This window comes from Ascaphus truei, unplaced genomic scaffold, assembly GCF_040206685.1.
Source record: "Ascaphus truei isolate aAscTru1 unplaced genomic scaffold, aAscTru1.hap1 HAP1_SCAFFOLD_807, whole genome shotgun sequence".
In the NCBI taxonomy this organism is placed as follows: domain Eukaryota; kingdom Metazoa; phylum Chordata; class Amphibia; order Anura; family Ascaphidae; genus Ascaphus; species Ascaphus truei.
Genome location: NW_027457142.1, coordinates 163,941 through 170,725, shown reverse-complemented (window position 1 = coordinate 170,725; position 6,785 = coordinate 163,941). Strand labels below are relative to the sequence as shown.

Genomic DNA, 6,785 nt, shown 5'->3' with positions numbered 1-6,785 from the left:
TGTTCGTCTAGTGTGGCACAGATCCTGGAGTCTGACTCTCCTACTGCAGGGCATCACAGACCAAAGGGGACTATGGACCATGACGCCTGTCCTTCCCACTGCAGGTGACAGTGGCACAGACAGATGGCACCCATGTCCCACTGAGCCTGACCCAGGGTCCGTACCCCTGGTAAAAAGAGGCAGACATAATAGTCCTATGGCCCATGGAGTGTGTCACACCAACCACTGGGTGACAGTGACAAACAGGAGAGACCTATGGCCCATGTGGTCTGTCCCTCAACTTGAAGCTGACAGACGTACAGACATAACTTATGGCCCACTGAGTCTGTCGCTTCACCAGCAGAGTGACAAAGACTGAAAGGATTTCTGGTCACCAAGTCTAACACAGAGATAAGAGGCCTATGGCCCATGCAATATCTCCCTTTCCACAGTGACACAAACAAAAGGGACTTTTAGCCGGTGGAGTCTGTCCCTCCAACATTAAAATGAAACAGACCGAGTAGATGTTCCACTGAGTGTGACCCAAAAATAAGGCGCATACGGCATCGCTCCCTTTCACCTCAGGGTGACAAAGTATATCTGGCCAATGGAGTCTACGCCTCCCACCATAGGATAAAGCACAAAGGTACTGTAGATCTCTCCTGCCCATCCAGGATTTCGTGTTCTGCAGTGGAGATCCTCTCTGCAATTTGTCACTAAGCCCCGCGACTCTACAGAGGGAGGGTTACCTCCCTCTCTGCACTTACCCACGGCTCGTAGAAACTCGTTGTACTGAGCGAAGGTCATGAGTGGCTCCGGGAGCTCACGCAACCACTGCTTCAGGATGCCAGTGATGACGTGGATGGGGTAATTATCCAGTTTCACAGAGCTGGGGTCTGTCCAGAAGGGAGACAGAAAACATGTGAGAAAACAAGAGGACTTGTAATGACCGATCCCCATCACCCTTTTATAGGCACTATCCGCGGAGCACAAATACAGAGAAAACATTTTAGATACATGGAAATATTGTTTTTTTTCTCCTCACAAAAATAAGTATTAGGCTGCGGCCACGCTGCCTGCGCTGCACGCACCTGCGAATTCTCCGGTCTACAGAGAGCTGCAAGGGGAAAGACAGGGGGGGGGGCATTACTGGGGCGCGGCCATGACATCACCTGGCAGGTTCGCCCTCATTGGCTTAACCGCCGGTGGGCGTGGCCTAGCGCTCTGTCGCTAGTTCCTATCTCAATTTTCATGTGTACCTCAAAAACTCGCAGCGGGCCCGGCCCCATTGTGGGGCGGCTCTTGTCCCTGCAGCGTCCGCCACAGCGGTCGCTGCAGTAGCCAGCGGGGACCTGGCCTTATGAAAACATTTTGGTAAGCTGAAGTGTGTCGTTGTGTAGTCTGCCAGGAAAAAAGTTAAGAGTAATTAAATGTGTTAAAGACGATTACAGGCAGTCCTCGTTTTACAGCACTTCGCTTTACAACGAATGGCTTATCCAGCGCTATGCAATGCATACCTATGTTCATTTTTACAACGCCAAAACGGCTTATCCAGCGCTCTTACGATGCTTTGCAACGTTGTTTATGTGTATGTGTGTATGTATAAATATATATATATACACATAAACAACGTTGCAAAGCGTCGTAAGAGCATATATATAATATTATATTATATTACATAATATATTATTTATTATGTTATATTATATATATATATATATATAATACAGTATATACACTATATAATGTATGTGTGTGCTGCATATCTTATTGCCTGTGTAAAATATTTGGTGTATTTTAGTGTTAAAAATGCCTTCAGGAACGGAACCTTTCATTTAAACAGTGTTCCTGTGGGAAAACGTGTTTCGCTTTACAACGTTTCGCTATCCAACGCCATTTTGAGTAACGCATTGTGTCGGATAACCGAGGACTGCCTGTATATTATTCCACTGTTTAAAGGGTCAGTCCCTCCTAGGACCAAAATGTACTACTGACCGTGAGATGTTTAAGGGGTCACACCTGGGTGACTTATGCCTTTTTAAAAAAACAAAAATATATAACACCTATAAGTATTTATTATTCATTATTTCAAGTTCCTTTGTAAACACGATGAGCTGAGATTTGGGAGGGGGGGGGCGATTTCCTCTGGCTTCCCTTTTGTCTGATTTCACCATGTGCTGAACAGGAGTTTGCACAGGCAAAGCCCCCTCCTCCCTTATCTTTATTGGCTCTCACAGGGTGGCCAGAGGTTGAGTAAACACTGCTGAGAAGCATCCTCCCTCCTTTAAATGCTTTATTTCCCAAATAATGACAGCAGCCAATGTTTTGCTTTGAGCCCAGTTACTGTATGTTACAGGAAAATGACATTCTTTACAAAAATGTAGTTTCATTGTGAACTGCCAGGGATTGCACATTTAAATGATAATATCTTATTTGTCCCTTAGGCCGTGATTATACCAAAATTGTCCGGCAGCGTTGCGCGGCTCAAAAACAAATTGCTGCAATCCAATTAAGGTAAACATACCTCGCACTCCGCGCTCGCTGCCTGGAACTGCAGGGCGGCAGACTGGAGAGCAGACAGGAAATTTTGTTTTGAGCAGGAGACGGCCGTGTCACGTGAGCGGTTCAGCCAATGAGGGCGAACCGCTCACAGCCACGCCTCCGCCACACCTCCCTGTCTCCTCTGCTTGTCTCCTGCCTGCAGTTCAACATGCCGCTTGGCGGCATCGATAGGATGACATCACCAGATCACACTGCCGCCCCGTCGGAGATGGTATAATCTCAGCCTAAATGTGTGCCTCCCCCGGTTCCCTCACAATCCCAGCGCACCGTTCTCCAGGGACTGTTTGAGCTCTCGCATGCGATTGGCTGCCCCACACTTCCGGTAGATGCCCTCCGTGTGCAGGCCGTACATCTCCAGGTACTCTAAGAGCATCTCCATGACAACGGGCACCGAGGACGTCTCACTGATCAGGTCCCCCACGTGCACCCCGAAGTGATGGTTTCCCAGGTTCTGAGGGAGGGATCAGTGTTACCACGGCAACAAAGAGGTGTTCCCTCTGTTACCCAAGAGGATTGAGAAGGTCGGGGCGAGAGAGAAGGCCGGGGCAAAAGAGAAGGGAGGGTGGGGGGGAGAGAAAAGGGTGGGGCGAGAGAGAAAGGGGGCGAGTGAGAAGGGAGGGTGAGACAGAAGCGGGTTGCGGTTGAGGATGGGGTGAGAGAATGGGGGGTGTAACATGTGAGCGCTGCAAGAGGGTTTGACACGTCACACAGCTCACACTCTTCCCTCCCTCCCCCCTGATGTACCTTCCTCCCTCCCTTCCCCCTGATATAACTTCCTCCCTCCCCCTCCCTATGTACCTTCCTCCCTCCCGCCAAGTCGCAGGGGCTCTGGATGGTGCTGGCTTCGCTGATCTTGGACGGGTTCCTCTGGAGTTTGTGCCTGGAAGGTGAAACAACACACATATATACATACACCCTGCTTGTATTTCCAACCCCCCCCCCCTCATCCATGTATTTCAACCCCCTTGCACAGATGTGTATATATACCCCCTATTTGTATGCATACACAGACACACACACACATATATTTGTATGCATGTACAAATTCATATACATACTTCTGCATTTTGAAGGTGTATGTATTATAAATAAATATACATTCCTTTAGTAAGGAAAAATATATATTACTATACAGGAAACATATCGCAGACATGACCAGTCCATGCTCAGCCTCTCTCTCTGATAAGTGAATCATACAGATACAAGTACACACAGACCGATATGCCACATATCTGCAGGTCCTTACTCTGTCAGCTTCTCCTTGCTCTCTAGGCTCTCCCCTGGATTCTCCTCCTCGGGCATCACCGCTGCTTCCCCCTGCCCCACCTCGTTCTGCCTTCTCCCTCCTTTCTCCTCTTCTTCTGCCTTCTGCACTCCATCGGAGTTGTCATGTCTCCATTTATGCTCCTCTTCTCGTTCAAGGGCTTCCTGTCTGCTCTTCTCAGACACCATCTCCTTGTCCCTGGTAAGACGGATATTATATTAACATTACCATCCAACCACTATTATATTGGGGATTGAAAATTACACTAAAAAGTATTTATAGAAAATACTAAATTATTGTGATCTACTTAGATTTTGCATAGGCTTTGATACGGTTCCACACAAGAGGTTAAAAGCAAATTGGACTCTACAAATATTTGCACCTGGATTGAAAACTGGTTGAAGGATACACAACATAGAGTTGTCGTAAATTGAACTTTTTCAGGTTGGGCTAAAGTCGTGAGTGGAGTACCTCAGGGATCGGTACTGGGACCCTTGCTTTTTAACTTGTTTGTTAATGACCTTGAGGTTGGCATCGAGAGCAAAGTCTCAATCTTGGCTGATGATACTAAATTGTGTAAGGTAGTAGAATCAGAACAGGATGTAATTTCTCTCCAGAAGGACTTGGTGAGACTGGAAACTTGGGCAGGTAAATGGCAGATGAGGTTTAATACAGATACATGTAAGGTTATGCATTTTTGAAACAAGAATAAACAGGAGACTTGCAAATTAAATGGGGATAAATTGGGGGAATCCTTGATGGAGAAGGATTTAGGAGTGCTTGTACACAGCAATAGTGCCCAAAGTCATGCAGTAACTGCAAAGGCAAACAAGATCTTATCTTACAATAAATGGGCAATGGATGGAAGGGAAGTCCATGCTCAGTCACTCTCTCTGATAAGTGAATCATACAGATACAAGTACACACAGACCGATATGCCACATATCTGCAGGTCCTTACTCTGTCAGCTTCTCCTTGCTCTCTAGGCTCTCCCCTGGATTCTCCTTGTCGGGCATCACCTCTGCTTCCCCCTGCCCCACCTCGTTCTGCCTTCTCCCTCCTTTCTCCTCTTCTTCTGCCTTCTGCACTCCATCGGAGTTGTCATGTCTCCATTTATGCTCCTCTTCTCGTTCAAGGGCTTCCTGTCTGCTCTTCTCAGACACCATTTCCGTGTACCTGGTAAGACGGATATTATATTAACATTACCATCCAACCACTATTATATTGGGGATTGAAAATTACACTAAAAAGTATTTATAGAAAATACTAAATTATTGTGATCTACTTAGATTTTGCATAGGCTTGGATACGGTTCCACACAAGAGGTTAATGTACAAAATAAAGCAAATTGGACTCTAAAAATATTTGCACCTGGATTGAAAACTGGTTGAAGGATACACAACATAGAGTTGTCGTAAATGGAACTTTTTCAGGTTGGGCTACTGCACCGACACACTTTATTCGAGCAAATACCCAGTATGTACCTGGCAGATACCTGGAATGCGCCGCTCCTCACCTCTGACAAGCCCCGTTGCGTTTGCCTTCCCAGCCTGGGTTCATGCCTGGCTGACGGGCGGCTGATCTGTTAAATGATAATGATTAGGATTTAATAGGCTGCAATGCTTTGCGTGTCTACCAGATGGCATAAATTCCTGAATTGTAATGCAGTATATATATATATACTGTGCAGTATTGCAGCCAGCGGGAATAAAATGCTTCAATCCCTGCCTGGAAAATAACCCAATGCACTCGGGCAGAAAACAGTCACAAACCTCAATACACCCGGGTATACCCGAATTCGTGGGACTAGCCGAGCTCGAATAAAGTGTGTCGCCAGTGTAAAGTCGTGAGTGGAGTACCTCAGGGATCGGTACTAGGACCCCTGCTTTTTAACTTGTTTGTTAATGACCTTGAGGTTGGCATCGAGAGCAAAGTCTTAATCTTTGCTGATGATACTAAATTGTGTAAGGTAGTAGAATCAGAGCAGGATGTAATTTCTCTCCAGAAGGACTTGGGGAGACTGGAAACTTGGGCAGGTAAATGGCAGATGAGGTTTAATACAGATAAATGTAAGGTTATGCATTTGAGAAACAAGAATAAACAGGAGACTTGCAAATTAAATGGGGATAAATTGGGGGAATCCTTGATGGAGAAGGATTTAGGAGTGCTTGTACACAGAAATAGTGCCCAAAGTCATGCAGTAACTGCAAAGGCAAACAAGATCTTATCTTACAATAAATGGGCAATGGATGGAAGGGAAGTCCATGCTCAGTCACTCTCTCTGATAAGTGAATCATACAGATACAAGTACACACAGACCGATATGCCACATATCTGCAGGTCCTTACTCTGTCAGCTTCTCCTTGCTCTCTAGGCTCTCCCCTGGATTCTCCTTCTCGGGCATCACCTTTGCTTCCCCCTGCCCCACCTCGTTCTGCCTTCTCCCTCCTTTCTCCTCTTCTTCTGCCTTCTGCACTCCATCGGAGTTGTCATGTCTCCATTTATGCTCCTCTTCTCGTTCAAGGGCTTCCTGTCTGCTCTTCTCAGACACCATCTCCTTGTACCTGGTAAGACGGATATTATATTAACATTACCATCCAACCACTATTACAGTATATTGGGGATTGAAAATTACACTAAAAAGTATTTATAGAAAATACTAAATTATTGTGATCTACTTAGATTTTGCATAGGCTTTGATACGGTTCCACACAAGAGGTTAATGTACAAAATAAAGCAAATTGGACTCTAAAAATATTTGCACCTGGATTGAAAACTGGTTGAAGGATACACAACATAGAGTTGTCGTAAATGGAACTTTTTCAGGTTGGGCTAAAGTCGTGAGTGGAGTACCTCAGGGATCGGTACTAGGACCCCTGCTTTTTAACTTGTTTGTTAATGACCTTGAGGTTGGCATCGAGAGCAAAGTCTTAATCTTTGCTGATGATACTAAATTGTGTAAGGTAGTAGAATCAGAGCA

The 6,785-nt window shown here is 45.8% G+C and overlaps 1 long non-coding RNA gene across 1 annotated transcript; it reads right to left on the bottom strand.

Moving 5' to 3' along the window:
- Positions 1 to 766: 766 nt before the first annotated feature.
- On the bottom strand, positions 767 to 3,421 carry LOC142486295 (uncharacterized). The gene is made up of 3 exons (XR_012798888.1): positions 3,340 to 3,421; positions 2,809 to 2,992; positions 767 to 875 (listed from the first exon to the last, which is right to left on the bottom strand). It is a non-coding gene; the product is annotated as an uncharacterized LOC142486295 (long non-coding RNA).
- Between the last annotated feature and the right edge of the window lie 3,364 nt (positions 3,422 to 6,785).